Source organism: Ornithorhynchus anatinus, chromosome 1, assembly GCF_004115215.2.
Source record: "Ornithorhynchus anatinus isolate Pmale09 chromosome 1, mOrnAna1.pri.v4, whole genome shotgun sequence".
Lineage (NCBI taxonomy): Eukaryota > Metazoa > Chordata > Mammalia > Monotremata > Ornithorhynchidae > Ornithorhynchus > Ornithorhynchus anatinus.
This window is the reverse complement of record NC_041728.1, coordinates 42,225,727-42,243,489: the sequence shown is the minus strand read 5'-3', so window position 1 is coordinate 42,243,489 and position 17,763 is coordinate 42,225,727. Positions and strand designations below refer to the sequence as shown.

General features: G+C 42.9%; 1 protein-coding gene and 1 non-coding gene across 2 annotated transcripts in view; both read right to left on the bottom strand.

The window, feature by feature from the left end:
- Positions 1-17,763, bottom strand: part of NRXN3 (neurexin 3) — a 1,784,727-nt gene that overhangs the window by 980,894 nt on the left and 786,070 nt on the right.
- LOC114817023 lies at positions 3,800-3,937 on the bottom strand. Its single transcript, XR_003764863.1, has one exon. It is a non-coding gene; the product is annotated as a small nucleolar RNA SNORA7 (small nucleolar RNA).

Sequence of the window (17,763 nt, the reverse complement as noted above, 5' to 3'; positions counted from 1 at the left end):
CTGAGATTGGTTAACATCAACAATTTTTCTGCAGTGAGTATGTGTTCAAGAGACCAATGACAAGAATGAGGAACAACTCAAAATATAGCCAGTCGGACATTTTAGACCTGTAGCCCTCCTATCATTCTTCCTCTACCTCAAATTCTACTAATGGAAGGAAAGGTGCCCATTGGCCTCAATTGCTTCCATTTCCAAAATTCTACCTAATGAACACAACTTTGGGCCTCATTATTTCAGCCTCTCAAGAATATGGGTGGCACCACAGTCTGGTGAAAAGAGCACCAGATGGGAAGTCACAGTTCCTGGGTTCTTACCCTGGCTCCACCACTTACTACCTGCTATGTGACCTTGGGCAAGGCACTGAATTGCTCTGTGCCTTAGTTTCCTCCTCTGTAAAAAGAAGATAAAATTCTGGCTCACTCGTTCCTCTGAGATCATGAGCCCTTGTGAGGGAACTGTCCCTACTTGAGGGAGGTGAATCACAAGTGACTTGGTGTGGTTTAGGGAACTGATCTTGGCCCAACCTTAAACCCTCTCGACTGTAAGCTCATTGTGGGCAGGGAATCTGTTATATTGTACTCTCCCAGTGCTTGGTACAGTGTTCTGCACACAGTAAGTGCTCAATAAATACTAACGACTGACTGACTAAAGGAGACAAAATGTATACTGCAATATAGGGGATGTCTCAAAGCAGTGTGTTTTGATACCCAGATTAGTCCTTGGCCAGTTGATACCTATAATTATTATATGAGTCAGATCATGGCATTGAAGTAATAGGACAATCACATTCTCTCCAAGAGCACTGTAAGCAGCAAGAAGATTACAGTAACATTCAGTAATTCTTCAAATCTCTTTCCAATATGAAAAGCAAATAAGGTTAACTCATCTTCAGGATAAAGAAAAAAACAACTTCCAAGTGGACTTTGGTGATGCCTCACTGTTGATGGTGGAACCATGTTTCTTCTAGCCTGTAGGGATTCCCACTCTGCCCTGTGGGGAAGCAGGTGGGTCCCTTGGACAGGGTTTTAGAAGATCGAATGACCAAACACATACACATGAGAGAATCCTGCTAGGAATGATTGAGTGAAATAACCATCTATGTAAACTTTAATTAAAAGATACAGTTTAAACATCCCAAATGATTAACTGTGGCTTTTTAAGAGTACCATCAGATAAATCAAATAAAATTGTACTTACCTGCATTTCTGCCACCATACTGGTTTACTGAACTTAGAAGAACAATAAATATTTCACTGACCTTTGGAGTTGCACTGGTTTTACTTTCTGCACTTCACTCAAGGTAAGAGAGATGGGTGGTAGGATGGGGGGTGCAGGGAGGAGGAATGAAGAATAAAATAGAACTAGACTGATCCAACTCATTTTTCTATTAATAGTCCTTTTCGGGCTTGGTTTTCACACTCCTACCCAGCTGTTGTATTTGGGTTCACAGCCCAGCAGGGTAAGTCTGTTTTTCCCAACTGTTTTCATTAAGATACAAAGTGATAAAGAACTTGCTTATTTTCCTAATCAGTTTAGCAAACCCCCATAAGAATGTATAACCCAATTCTCAGTTCAGAACTAAATCATTGGAAAGACCTACCTCAGTTAAAAAGGCTTAAATGAAAACATTTCCTCAAATTTCCTCTGAAATGGCTTTCCTTCATGAAGGGCACCCACTTATTTCAGGGAGGTGAATCACAGGTGACTCAGTTTGGTTTAGGGAACCAATTCCCCCCTGCAACCGACCGTCAAGGAGACCCAGTGTAGACAACAGTGTGGGGGCAGTCTGAAAGCAGTGTGTTTCAGTTCCAAGATTGGCACCAATAAATAGCATCTCAAATGATCAGACTCCTTGCTGACACACAGAAAGTATTAGCCCGCACCAGGGTGCCAGTGTTTTTCTGGCTATGTTCACCTTCTAGTCTGACTTTTCTTAAGGGAGTCTCTCAATATCTATGGCAGCATATTGCCAAAGTCCACTGTTCCTATTACTTGGGCAGGAAAACATTTATCCTGTCCTTGGGCATTTACTTCTGCACTGATGAATGTCCTTCCAACTCAAGTTATACCTTATGCTAGCATCGACTGGCATCCCCCCAGAGCACAATTCAAAGCTCCCAGCAGGCTTCATTTCCACAACACACTGTTAATCTGTTAATTTGTACCCTGGGCTTGCAAAGCCCTCTCTGATGAGCTGATGTTTTCCCCTTCCGGCTACAACAGCATAACGTGTGTTGTTTCAGTCCAAATCTCCGAAGCATTACTTATGACAGACTCAGATAGTGTATATACATTAGGTAGTCAGGGATTGAAGTCCCTTCATTTCAGATGTTATTTTGGGGCATATGGCAAGCTAAACAAAGCTAATTCATTTGGTTTTAGGGGAAGGAAGAGATCTGCAAGGGACGTATTCTTCACCAAGTACTTTCAAACAACTGTCTCAACAAACTCCTCAGAATTTCCTAGGCAGGCAACTGAGAGCAGCATTGACCTGTGAAAAATAATTAAAGGACCCAAGGCATATTCTAAAAGATTTAAGGAAATCTCCATTGCTCAAGTCAATAGAAATTGTCAAAGACAAAGTGGTCTCTGTAGATCCCCTGTCACTTGAATCAATTCATCAACAGTATTTATTGAGCTTTTAGTTCATGCAGGCTTCTGTACTGTTTGGGAGGGTCCACAGAGGTAGTATGTAGGCTTCCTGTCCTCCAGGAGTTTACAAACTAATGGGAGAGGTGGATATTAAAATGAATTACAGGTAGGAGACAGCAATAGTGTAAAAGATGTGTACATAGGATTGTGGAGAAAGAGGACGAGGCGAATAACTAAGCATTCTGGAGCGGAGGACTCAATTAGATAGGTGACACAGAAGCAAGGGAAAGAGGTGGGGAGATGAATGATTAATCATCACATCACATAATGTCACATAATTTCACATAATGTCATGTGAGATTTGCGGGATCAGAAAATTAGCACAAGCTCACAGTCTAAAGGAAACAAGACAGCAATCCTAAATTTAAATAGGCACCACCTCTCCTTTTTTATTAGATTTTCATGCAAATAAGGGTCTGAAGGGGAACTCTGAGCATATTTGCAGGCAGACAAAAATATGTGGCTAGCAAGGGGAGGTAGTGGCACATATAAATGTGGGAAAGGCAAGCCTGTGTTTTATATACCAAGGAACATTTCAGCAGACCCAAAGATAGTTCTAACCCTACCTGTAAGGCTAGATTAAATGAGTCAGAAATTAGTATTTATGGGGTAAGACTGAAATAATACGTGTTACTATCAAAACAATCATCTCCTCCCTTCTCCCCTCCCTAACCACGATCTTCCTCAACGCTTTCAAGCATGCCCATGTATCTTCTATCCTAAAAAAATCCTCCCCTAATCCCCCAGCACCCTTCAGTTAGCATCCCATCTCTCTGCTACCATTCCTCTCTAAATTTTTTGAGTGAGTTGTCTATAATCACTACCTCCATTTTCTCTCCTCCAATTCTCTCATCAACCAATCACAATCTACTCCACAGAAATGGCCCTCTTTAACCTCATCAATGATCTCTTTCTTGCCAAATCCAATGGCCTCTTGTCTTATGTCTTCAAGTCATTTCCGACCCATAGTGACACCATAGACACATCTTTCCCAGAACGCCATGCTCTCCATCTGTAATCTTTCTTGTGTATCTATAGAGTTTTCTTGGTAAAAATATGGAAGTGGTCTACCATTCCACACAGTAAACTCAAGTATCCACCCTCAACTCTTTCCCATGCTGCTGCTGCCCAAAAGGGGTGAGTTTTGACTTGTAACAGATTGCGTTCCACTCCCTAGCCACTGCCCAAACTAGGAATGGAATGAGTAGGCCTCTGCTTGATTCTCCCTCCCATATCTGATACTGGTAGAGTACTGGAAACTCTCCAGGTGCAATCCTGTGAGGGGTCAATGGCTGCTACTCCATCCTAATTCTGTTCAACCACTTAGCTGCCTTAGACACTGTGGACTACCCCCTTCTCCTGAAAACATTATCTAACCTTAGCTTCACCGTCACTCTCCTCACTTGGTTTCCCTCTTCCGTGGCTGATCCTTTGCCATCTCTTCTGCTGGCTCCTCCTCTGCCTTCCACCTCCTAACTACGGGAATCCCTCTAGGTTTAATTCTGGATTGCCTTCCATTATTCATCTACATCTCCTTCCCTTGGAGAACTCATTGTCTGCCAAGGCTTCACAGATGATTTGCTGACCTTCTTGCTTCTTGTCTCTCCCCTCTCCAGTCCCTACTTCATTCTGCTGCCCAGATTATTTTTCTGAAAAAAAATTCAGTCCATCTCTCCTTACTTCTCATAAATCTCCAATGTTTTCCCATCCACCTCTGTATCCAACAGAAACTCCTTAGCACCAGCTTTAAGGCACTCAATCATCTCTCTCCTACCCGACCTCGCTGATTTCCTACTATAAACCCAATACACACAGCTCCGCTAATGCCAACCTCAAGCTCATCTATCCTATCACTAACCTCTTACCTACACCCTCCCTCAGGCCTGGAACTCCCTCCTCCTTCACATCTGGCAGTCCACCACTTTTGCCATCTTTGAAATCCTCTTAAAAATCACATTCTTTAAGAGATCTTCCAAGATTAAGCTTTTTATTTCCCCTATCTGCCCTCCTCTCTGTGTCAACTGTGCACGTGGCTGTCTACCCATTAAGCACTTAAATACTCACCCCAGTCCCACAACATTTATGTAATCATTACTGTATGCCACTATTTTCCTTATCCCTAATCTGCTCTAATGACTGTCTTCCCCTGTAGACTGTAAGCACACTGTGGGCAAGGATTGCATCTAAGAACTCTGTTGCAATGTACTTCCCCAAGTCCTTCGTACAATGCTCTGCACACAGTAAGTGCACAATAAATACCATTTACTGGGGGGAAAAAAGTGTGGAGAGGAGAAAGAGTATGTAGTACATGAAAAATTATTCTAAACACTAATATCTTTACCACTAAGCCAAGACCATGAGGAGATAGGTTTACTCTTCCAGTGTTTAGTACAGTGCTCTGCAGTGTGGCTCAGTGGAAAGAGCCCGGGCTTGGGAGTCAGAGTTCATGGGTTCGAATCGCGGCTCTGCCACTTGTCAGCTATGTGATGGTGGGCAAGTCACTTAACTTCTCTGGGCCTCAGTTCCCTCATCTGTAAAATGGGGATTAACTGTGAGTCTCGCGTGGGACAACCTGATTACCCTGTATCTACCCCAGCGCTTAGAACAGTGGTCTGCACATAGTAAGCGCTTAACAAATACCAACATTATTATATAGTAAGTGCTAAATTAATTTCATTTATGGGTTGATCAAATTAAAGCCAGGATACATGAGAACCTGCAGACCACAAGGATTACGAGACATATTTCTGAGGAAGGTGGAAAACTGTTCCCCTTTGAGAAGTACATTGGTTGGGGATGGAGTGGATGGGAGTGATGGGGTAATGCCTGTATATTTCAGCTCAAATCTTATCAAGAGGCAGGAAAATGGATTAGAAAACTTTTTAGAACATTTTCCAGGCCTATGGTTCCTCAATTCTCAACACATTTTTAGAGGAAGTGATCACTGACACTCCAGTATCAATTCTGAGAAGCCACCAAATTAAAATGGAACTCCATTTGTATTCCTGAAGGCTGTTATTCTCTTGGAATATAGCAGGGAGACTAGTACACACCAGAAAAAAGATGAAAATTGAAAATACTATTTTCATTTTTCGAGGACTGATCATCGCAAGGCCTATCAGTTTACTAGCTGATCAGCTCACGGTCCACTGGCATCAGAAGGCAGGTTCTGTGTGTGGATCATTCTACTCTCTTAACATCTGGCATAAGAAACTGATGGAGCCAGGAGAGTGGGTTAGATGATAGATGAACCTCATCAGTTCTGACACAGATCCATCTGGCCTATGCAGTAATCCCCTTTCCTTAGAAGGCAAGTTTAAAATGGACTCGTGATCCTGAAATTTTGGGATTGCCACTGTTTCCCCACTCTCCCCAATCCATCAATGCTGTATTTTCTTCTTTTACACTGCTCTTCCAACTCAGCCTTATCTCGTGAAAAGGAAGAAGACAAGTAGAACCCATATCAATGCAATTAAGTAGTGAAGAATTATAGCGACAGGGCCATAACCTTGTAGAACAAAGGGAAAGAGGAAAGAAATCACCTTCAAAAAACAGAAGTCAGTTTAGATGGCATGATCAACTTGAGCAGTTTCATTGTAATCCCTTTAAACCTTTCTGTGGTCACGGCTAAATTCACCTCCCTGGCAACTGAGTAATGTAGCGGTGACAGCAAACTTAGTTATGCTCCAGGCACTGCACAGAGGAATAGCAATCCTTAGTGCAGGCTCCATTGGGAATGCAGATGCAATCACTCTTACCTGCCTTGAGCCATCATGAACAGGCCATGACCCCAATATTCTTAGCTCTCTTTTTACCTCTCCTCACCCCTATAAATGTCTCAGAAAATTTCTGGAGACATTCCAGTAGGGTCATTCCACATGTTTGGAATCTCATGGTGATCCCGACTTGGTCCCTGTTTTTAGGGATTCAGCTTTTCCTAAAGACTCTGATGAAGTTCGCTGTGGGCAGGAAACATGTCTACTGTATTGCATTATACTCTCCCAAGAACTTAGTTCAATGCTCTGCAAAAAGTCAGCACCCAATAAAAATGTGATTGATTAATTTTCTAACAAAGTGATCCCATGGGAGGAACACTCCCAGGAAAGAAATGTTAAGTACCTACAGGATGAATCAATCTTGCCAGCTGCATATCAGTATATCTCCCACCTTTCTGGATTCATAAAAGAAGTAGCATGGCCTAGTCTATAGGGCACAGGCCTGGAAATCAGAAAAACCTGGGTTCAAATCCCAGCTCCACCACTTTCTGTTGTGTGACCTTGGGTGAGTCACTTAACTTTTCTTTGCCTCAGTTGCCTCATCTGTAAACTGGGGATTAAGACTTTGAGCCCCATGTGGGACATGGACTGTGCCCAACCAGATTAGTTTATAACCCCCCAATGCTCAGTACAGTGCCTGGCATGTAGTAAGTGCTTAACCAAAAGCAAGAAAAAAGGCACCCCTGCCTATCTATTCCAGGATTTAGCAGAAACACAGCTGGCAAGAATGAGAAAGCCCAAACCAGTGGTCTAATCAATTCTTTCCCACAAGTTCAGGGTCTTGAGACTTCACATTCCTCCATCATCATTGACAGGAGACTCCATCACATACATAAAGCCTATTTACATCTCTTCCAAAGTGTTTCTATATTAGTGCTAGAAAATGCTTTCAAATAAATGATTTTCAAATATTATCAATGGCACTCCAGACTTACTGCTAAACACCCATGTTCACTACAGAAGAAAAGAGAAATAATGAAGCCTAACTCAGGGCCCTGCTCCCCCAACTTGAGAAAGCAAACACACACACACACCCCATTTTAGGCACGTTTGGTACTCAAAGAATACTAGCTGCTAGGAGGAAAACTGATCCACATAGACAGCTCAACAAGTACTGAATTCTTTAGTACACACCAACTTTGCAAATAAGCATGTTAGCTACTCCTTGGGATTGAAGACAAGGGGCAAACTCCCCTTTCTAAATATTTTCATCAAAATAATTCCATATCATTCCAAGAGGGCCACTATTTATAATCAAACCACCTGACTCCATAGGCTCTTGAAGGGGAAATAAATATCTACCAGTCTACTTCTGTTCAACAGCCATGCACACCCAATACCCAGTGACAGTCACCAAAATTAGAAACGGTCATGTCTGAAGTAGGCCTAGTCCTAAATGATTTCTCCAACCACAACATCAATAAGGTCACCAGCAGGAGAAAGTCAGGTGGGCCTGAGCCCAAAGCAACATCCCTTTTCCCCTGAGTGAGAGGAGCTAGATATCAGATTATCCAACTTCTATTAGGGCCTGGAAACAAAACCAAACACAAACATCACAAAAAGTTCAAAACACTCCTGAGACAGAGAGACACGCCATATGCTCAGAACCCAAAAGTATCTAGGAGATAACAGGCTGCTTATGTGCCAAATCATAAAAGGAAAGAGATGTTTTTTAGCCATAGGACGTGAGTTCAAATCCCAAATCCGCCACTTGACATGTGATTTGAGGCAAGTTCCTTAACTTCTGTGCCTCAGTTTCTTCAACTGAAAATTGGACATTAAACACCTGTTCTCACTCCTAATTAGATGATGATAATGGTGGTATTTGTTAAGCACTTAATGCCAAGCACTGTTTTAAGCACTGAGGTAGATACAAGGTTATTAGTTTGTCCCAGGTGGGGCTCGCAGTCTTAATCCCCATTTTACATATGAGGTTACTGAGACACAGAGAAGTTAAGTGACTTACCCAAAGTCACAAAGCTGATAGGTGGCAGAGTCAGAATTAAAACCTATGACCTCTGACTCCCAGGTCCATGCTCTTATGCGCTTGTGTCCACTCCCAACTAAGCACATAAGTTTTTTGTTTGTTTGTTTTGGGTTTTTTATGGTATTTGTTAAGCATTTATTATTTTTAGCACTGCTCTTAGCACTGGGGTAGATACAAGTTAATTAGATTGATACAGTCCCTGACCCATATGGGGCTCACAGTCTAAGTAGGAGGAAGAACAGGAGAACTGAGGCCCAAAGAGTTAGATGATTTGCCCAAGGTCACACAACAAGCAATTGGCAGAGCTGAGCTTAGAACCCAAGTCTATGCTCTTTCCACTGGCCATGCTACTTCTCACCCATGCCCCACCACGATGTACATACATCCCTTTAAACTCTGAGGCTTTCCTCTACTAGCAATTTTAGTATCTGTCTCCCTACAAGATTGTAAGCTTCTTGTGGGCAGAGACAGGGTAGAAGCACTGTAGCCTAGAGGAAAGAGCACAGCCATGGGAATCAGAGGACCTGGAGTCTAATGTTGACCAGGCCACTTGCCTGCTGTGTGACCTTGGGCAAGTCACTTCACTTCTCTGTACCTCAGTTCCCTCATCTGTAAAATGAGGATTCAATAACTGTTCTCTCTTCTACTTAAACTATGAATGCAGTGTGGGACAGGGACTGTGTCCAACCTGTTTATTTCATATCTTCCCTAGAGCTTAGTATAATGTTTGACACATAAGCATTTAAATACTATAATTATTATTACTAATCCTACTGTAATCTCTCATATAATCTCTGTAATCTCTCTTCTATCTCTGTAATCCCTCATAATATCCTGAATGGATTTATTGCATCAGTCTCCTTTCTGATCTCACATCCTCCTGATCTTCCCGCTTCAGTCTATACTTCACTCCACTGCCCGGATTATCTTTCTACAGAAATGCTCTGGGCATGTCTCTCCCCTCCTCAAAAGTCTCCAGCCTATCAACCTTCACATAAAGCAAAAACTCCTCACTATTGGCTTCAAAGCCCTCCTCCACCTTGCCCCCTCCTACTTCACCTCCCTTCTCTCCTTCTACAGCCCACCCCGCACACTCTGCTCCTCTGCTGCTAACCTCCTCACTGTGCCTCATTCTCGCCTGTCCTGCCATCGACCCCGGCTCACATCCTACCTCTGACCTGGAATGCCCTCCCTCCTCACATCCACCAAACTAACTCTCTTCCCCTCTTCAAAGCCCTACTGAGACCTCACCTCCTCCAGGATGCCTTCCCAGACTGAGCCCTCCCTTTCCCTCTGCTGCTCCTCCCCTCCCCATTGCCCCTACTCCCTCCATCTTCTCTACCCTCTTCCCCTTCCCATAACACTTGTGTATATTTGTACATATTTATTGCTCTATTTTATTAATGATGTCTATATATCTATGATTCTTTTTATCTTTTTTGATGGTACTGATGCCTGTCCACTTGTTTTGTTTTGTTGTCTGTATCCCCCTTCTAGACTGTGAGCCCACTGTTGAGTAGGGATTGTCTCTATCTGTTGCCGAATTGTACTTTCCAAGGGCTTAGAACAGTGCTCTGCATACAGTAAGCGCTCAATAAATACAATTGAATGAATACTGTACTTTCCCAAGTGATTAATGCAATCCAGAGTAAGTGCTCAACAAATGCCTTTGATTGACTTATTGAGACTCCAACATGAAAGAGATGTTGGCAAAGTTTTGTTCTCCCAACTTTCTCTTGTGACCAACACCCTGGACTTGGCAAAGAAACTATTTAATTTATATAAATGCACAAAGCATCGTCCTCATCAAATATTCACTGCCTGAGACAAAAGGTTCCACAGAAGTTCATTCCCTGGAGAAGAATGAACTACAGAGAGAACATGAAACCATGTATTCAAAAATTAATGATCCTGTAGGAAGGCAGTTTCAAAACATCTCTAGCATCTGTGTGACCTGCACTGCACACTGGAAAGCTTCACAAGTACAGATCTGCCAGTGGTGTGGGGAGACTCATTTTTAAGAAATATATTTCTCCTTGCACGATGGTGAAAAGAGGAAAGGAGAAAAGGTGATCTCGCTTTTAACAAAAACTACTTTTAGGTCATCCCTTAGGGCGACGATCCAAAGTAGGCTAGCAAGATTCTACAAAAAGCAGTGGTATTCTCTCCTCAAGAGCCCTCCCAAAGGCAAAGCCCATCAATCATCCTCCTGGTGGCATCAAGGCCCATTACAGGGGAAAAAATTATCGTAATTGTTAAGCTCTTACTACATGCCCACCACTGTTCTAAGCACCTCGGGTAGATACAAGTTAATCAGGTTTGACACAGTTCCTGTGACCCGATAGGGCTCATCATCAATTATTCATTCATTCACTCATACTCACTGAGCGCTTACTGTGTGCAGAGCACTGTAGTAAGTGCTTGGAAAAGTACAATGATTAATCCCTATTTTACAGATGAGGTAACTGAGTCCCAGAGAAGTTAAGTGACTTGCCCAAGGTCACACAGCAGACACATGGAGGAGCTAGGATTAGAACTCACATCCTTCTGACTCCCAGGCCTGCGCTCTATCCATTAAGTCATGCAAGGAGGAAGGGGCTAGCAGTAGGATCTCAAAGACCACCAGAGCATAGATGGTGAAATCTCATTTCAGGCCTGTGGACCAAGAAGGGTAAGAGTTGTGGAATTCCATTTTAGGAATCTGGAAGATGAGGTCACAGAACTGATGTTGATCTCGAAGACTGGGATTGACTATAAGGAAAATCTCTGTGGGAGTCACCCCCTCAGAAGAGCTGCTGAGGAAGAAAAAGGAACGCTTTTCAGATAATGCTTTTTAGATCAGGGAAAGATGGCTATTCCTGGATCTAATTTATAAGAAGCAGAACTGGGAAGTAGTAAGGCCTAGCTGAAAGAGCACAGATCTGGAAGACCTGATTCTAATCTTGGCTCTGCTATTTGTCCGCTGTGTGGCCATGGGCAAGTGACTTCACTTTTTTGTGTCTGTTACCCCATCTATAAAATGGACATTAAATTCTACTCCTTCCTACTTAGACTGAGAGCCTCATGTGAGACAGGGACTATGTCCAACCTGATTAGTTTGTATTTACTCCAGCACATAGAACAGTGCTTGCCAAAAGTAAGTGCTTAACAAGTAAAATTATTATTATTATTATTGAATTTGTGAGTCCCAAGTGGGTCAGGGATTATAACCAACCTGACTATTTTGATTCTACTCCAGCATTTTGTACAGTACTTGGCACATTGTAAGGACTAAAAAAAACACCACAATGATAATTATCATTAAAATTATATAATTATATAGTCCTCTAGACTATAAGTTGAGTGTGGGCAGGGAACCTCTGCCAACTCTGCTGTACTGTACTCTCCCAAGCACCCCCGATTAGACTGTAAGCCCATCAAAGGGCAGGGACTGTCTCTGTTACCGATTTGTACATTCCAAGCACTTAGTACAGTGCTCTGCACATAGTAAGCGCTCAATAAATACTACTGAATGAATGAATGTATGAACTTAATACAGTGCTCTGCACATAGTGAGGGGTCAATATATACCATTGATGATATCGTTATTATGCTTCTGTTGAACTACTGTTAATCAAAAAGTTATTGTGAACAATAACCTCCTCACTGTGCCTCATTCTTGCCTGTCCTGCCATCGACCCCTGGCTCACATCCTACCTCTGACCTGGAATGCCCTCCCTCCTCACATCCACCAAACTAACTCTCTTCCCCTCTTCAAAGCCCTACTGAGACCTCACCTCCTCCAGGATGCCTTCCCAGACTGAGCCCTCCTTTTTCCTCTGCTACTCCTCCCCTCCCCATTGCCCCTACTCCCTCCATCTTCTCTACCCTCTTCCCCTCCCCATAACACTTGTGTATATTTGTACATATTTATTGCCCTATTTTATTAATAATGTCTATATATCTATGATTCTTTATATCTTTTTTGATGGTACTGATGCCTGTCCATTTGTTTTGTTTTGTTGTCTGTATCCCCCTTCTAGACTGTGAGCCCACTGTTGAGTAGGGATTGTCTCTATCTGTTGCCGAATTGTACTTTCCAAGGGCTTAGAACAGTGCTCTGCACACAGTAAGCGCTCAATAAATACAATTGAATGAATACTGTACTTTCCCAAGTGATTAATGCAATCCAGAGTAAGTTGTCAACAAATACTTTTGATTGACTTATTGAGACTCCAACATGAAAGAGATGTTGGCAAAGTTTTGTTCTCCCAACTTTCTCTTGTGACCAACACCCTGGACTTGGCAAAGAAACTATTTAATTTATATAAATGCACAAAGCATCGTCCTCATCAAATATTCACTGCCTGAGACAAAAGGTTCCACAGAAGTTCATTCCCTAGCTAGCCCCTTCCTCCTTGCATGACTTAATGGATAGAGCGCAGGTCTGGGAGTCAGAAGGATGTGGGTTCTAATCCTAGCTCCTCCACGTGTCTGCTGAGTGACCTTGGGCAAGTCACTTAACTTCTCTGGGACTCAGTTACCTCATCTGTAAAATATTGTGAACAAAAAGTTGAACTACGTCCTTGGTTGAGTACCATAGAAGAGACTTGGTAGACACATCCCCTGCCCACAGTGAGCTTACACACTAGAGGGGGAGACAAACACTAAAATGAATGGAAAATAGGGAAAATGGCAAAGTATAAGCATATATAAAGACTGGGACTGGGAGTGGAGTATCAAATAATAATAAATAATAATTATGGTATTTGTTAACCACTCTACTAAGCATTAGAGTAGATACAAGTTAATTGGGTTGGACACAATCTTTACTCCACGGGGGTTCACAGGCTAAGTAAGAGGGTAATCTTGTATTGAATTCCCATTTTAAAGAGGAGGAAATGGACTCAGAGAAATGAATTGACTTGTCCAGGGTTACACAGCAAGTGGCAGAGCTGTGAGTAGAATCCAGGTGCTCTGATTCCCAGGCCCATGCTCTTTCCACTAGGTCTTGCTGCTCCTGGGTAGAGATCCAAGTCCATAAATGATTCAGAAGGGAAGGCTAATAGGGGACATGAGGCTGAGTTGGCCTCTTGGAGGAGATGTGATGAGGAGCGTGATGGTCTGTCAGATATGAAACAAAGAGGGAATTCCAGGACAGAAGGAAGATGTGGGCTGCAAAACACAAGGGATTGAGGCATTCTGAATAGGCTGGCACTGGAGGAATGAAATGTAAGGGCTGAGTTGTAGTAGAAGATCGGTGAAGTAAGGTAGGAATGGAGACTTGATGGAGTGCATTAAAGCCAATGGTAAGGTGGGAAGATAATGGATTTCTATTTTGGACATACTAAGTTTGAGGTGTTGGCAAGAGGTCTAAGTAGAGATGTCTCGAAGACAGGAAGAAATTCAAAACTGCAGAGAAAAAGAGAGGTCAGGGCTGGAGAGACAGACTTGGGAATCATCCATGTAGAGATGGTAGTTGAAATCATAGGAGCAAATGAGTTCTCCAATGGAGTGGGTGTAGATAGAGAATAAAAGGAGACTGAGAACTCTGCTTTGAGGGATTCCTGCAGTTAGTGGATGGGAGGCAGAGAGGAGGAGCCCGGGAAAGACACTGAGAAGGACCAGACAGAGAGATAGGAGGAGAACCAGGAAAGGGCATTGTCAGTGAAGACAAGATTAAAAATAATAATAATAATAATAATAATGTTGGTATTTGTTAAGCGCTTACTATGTGCAGAGCACTGTTCTAAGCGCTGGGGTAGATAAAGGGTAATCAGGTTGTCCCATATGAGGCTCACAGTTAATCCCCATTTTCCAAATGAGGTAACTGAGGCCCAGAGAAGTGAAGTGACTTGCCCACAGTCACACAGCTGACAAGGGGCAGATCCGGGATTTGAACCCATGACCTCTGATTCCCAAGCTCGGGTTTTTGCCACTGAGCCACGCTGCTTCAGTGATTCCAGAAGGAAGTGGTTCCCAGTGTCAAAGTCAGGTGAGAGATTGAGGAAGATTAGGATGGAGTAGAAGCCATTAGATTTAGCAAGAAGGTGGTCACTGGTTGACCTTAGAAAGGGCAATTTCCATGGAATGAAGGGAGCAGAACCCAGAATGCAGGTGGTCGGGGCTGGGTGAGGAGGGGTGTCAAAATAATTGGAGGAGAGAATGTAGAGTCAGGAGGTGGACCCAACTCACTCATAGAGTTTGGAAAGGAATGGTAGGAGGGAGGTGGGGCATTAGCTGAGCCACAGAGTCAAGGAAGGGTTTTGTGCCTGTTTGAAAGCAATGGGGAAGGAGCCTGAGAGAGTGACTGGTTGAATAAGGCAGATGAGGAAGGAAGAAGAGAAAGGCCAAGTGCTTTAATAAGGTATAAAAAGAGAGTAAAGTGTAAAATGAGAAGCAGTGGGCCAAGTGGTTAGAGCATGGGTCTGGGAGTCAGAAGGTCATGGGTTCTAATCCCAGCTCTGCAACCTGTCTGCTGTGTGACCTTGGGCAAATCACTTCACTTCTCTGGGCCTCAGTTACCTGATCTGGAAAATGGGGATTATGACTGTAAGCCCCACGTGGGACAACCTGACTACTCTGTATCTACCCCAGTGCTTAGAACAGTGCCTGGCACATAGCACTTAACAAATACCATAATTATTATTACTATTATTGGAGGTACATGTGGAAGGGATGGAGGGGAAATATTTTAGGAGGAAGCAGATCTCCTCCAGATATTTTTGGAGGGATCAATCAATCAATGGATTTGAGTCTTTGCTGTGGGCAGAGCCCTGTACTGTTTGGGTGAGAACAATACATCTGAATTGGTAGACACGGTCCCTGCCCACAATGGGCTTACAAGTCTAGACTGGGAGGCAGACATTACAACAAATAAATTATAGCTATGTACATAAGTGCTGTGGGGCTGAGGTGGGGTGACTATCAAGTGCTTAAAGGGTACATATTCAAGTGCACAGTTGAAACAGAAGGGAGAGGGAGTCTGGGAAAGAGGGCTTAATCAGGGAAGGCCTCTTGGAGGAGATGTGACCTTAATAATGGTTTGAAGGTGAGGAGAGTGGTGTTCTAGCATATATGGAGGAGAAGGGAATCCCAGGCCAGAAAGTTGCTTGGGAAAGAGAGTGGAGAGGTGCAGGAGAAATTTTGAAATAATGGTATTTTTGTAGTTATGTGCTTATTAGGTTGAACACTTTTCTAAAATGCTAAGGTAGATACAAGTTAATCAGGTTGGACACAGTTCCTGTTCCATATCGGCTCACAGCCTAAGGAGGAGGAAGAATAGATCCTGAGGCATAGAGAAGTTGCGCGATTTGCCCAAGGTTAAACAGTAACCAGTTGGCAGATCTGGGATTAGAACCATGTCCTCTGACTCCTAGAACTGTGCTCTTTCCACTAGGCCACAAAATCTGGTCCCTATATAAAATCTATATTCAAGACAATGCTTAAAACTCCCTTACAAATATATACACACACACATAAAATGATCTGGTAGAAAGACATTTGACTAAAGGAATCAGAAGATGAAAAGTTGACAGAGACTTGTTTCTAATTTTCTGTAAACACAGCAGCTAGTTTTTGGACACTAATTTTTGGACACTAATGTCAGGCAGAGAGAAACAGAAGGGAAATATAATTTCCTTGTATTTTTTCTGGGAGTTAGAGGATGTGGGTTCTAATCCTAGCTCTGCCACTTGTCTGCTGTGTGATCTAAGGCAAGTCACTTCGCTTCCTCTGTGCCTCAGTTACCTCATCTGTAAAACTGGGCTTAAAACGAGCCCCGTATGGGACCGGGACTCTGTCTAATCTAATTAGCTGGAATCTACCTCAGCCCTTAGAACAGTGCTCGGCATATAGTAAGCGCTTAACAAATACCAAAACTATTAACAAATACCATAATTATCATAGTTTTGGGTGTGTCTGAGGCTTCTATACTGTACAACTAGTACCTGGCACATAATAAGCACTTAACAAATACCGTAATTATTATCATTAGACTGTAAGCTCATGGTGGGCAGTTAACGTGTCCATTTACTGCTACCCTGTACTCTCCCAAGCATTTAGTACAGTGCTCTGCACAAAGTAAGTGTTCAATAAATAGAATTGAATGAATGAATGAATGAAGATGCCTGAGAGAAGATTAAGAGGAAAGAGTGGAAAGGGGCAGGATAGAAAAATGTGTGTGTGGGAGGAAGGGGGTTGTACTTCATAACCATGATTAACTCCTCTCTCCTAATTTATCTTTCCCTGTCCTGTTCCTTGTAAAATCTTTTTGCCTTTTAAACAAGGAATCAAAAAACTGTATAAGGTCACACAGCAGACAAGTGGTGGATCTGGGATTAGAACATAGATCCTTCTGACTCCCAGGCCTATTCTCTCTCCATTAGGCCATGGTACTAATTCTGCCCTCAATCTGGCTCTGGCCTGGAACTCCCTCACCCTTCCTATCTGACAGACCACCACTCTCTCCACCAAAGCTCTCCTAAAATTACACCTCCTCCAAGTGGCTTTCCCTAAGTCCTCATTCCCCCAATTCACCTTCCCTTCTGCACTGCCTAAGCAGTTGAATCTGTACTCCTTATTCACCCCACCTTCAGTCCCAGAGAACTGATATAGATATCCTACACCTTCCCATTTCCCCTATCTGTAATTTATTTTAATGTCTGTCTTCCCTTCTAGTCTGTCCTTGAGGGCAGGAATGCTATCAACTTTACTGTATTATACTCTCCCAAGTAGTTAGTACAATGCACTGCATAGAGTAAATGCTCAATAAATACCAATGATCTGTTAGCTAAAGGGTGTCATTCATTCATTCAATCATATTTACTGAGAATTTACTGTTTGCAGAGCATTGTACTAAGCAGTTGAGAGAGTAGAGAAGCAGTGTGGCTTAGGGACTAGAGAATAGGTGTGGGAGTTAGAAGGTCCAGAGTTCTAATCCTGGCTCTACCACGTGTCTGCTGTGTGATCTTTGGCAAGGCACTTCATTCCCCTGGGCCTCAGTTCCCTCATCTGTACACTGGGGATTAAGAGTATGAGTCCCATGTGGGACAGAGACTGTGTCCAACCTAATGAACTTGTAACTACCCCATCACCTAGAACAGTGCTTGCCACATAGTCAGTACTTAAGTACGATTATTATCTTTATTATTATTACGATATGACAAACAGATACATTCATTGCCCACAATGAGTTTAAACTTGTCTCACTCCAATTGCTTTCTTCTAGCAGAACACAACTGAGTTAGAGTATCGCACACAGATGACTCTGTGCACCACCTTTGCAAGGGAGAAGCTCTCCTTCAGTTTCATGTCGTTAGTGAGTCTGTGATAAGCAGAACTCCCTTGTGGGTCTGAAAGGCGGTAGAG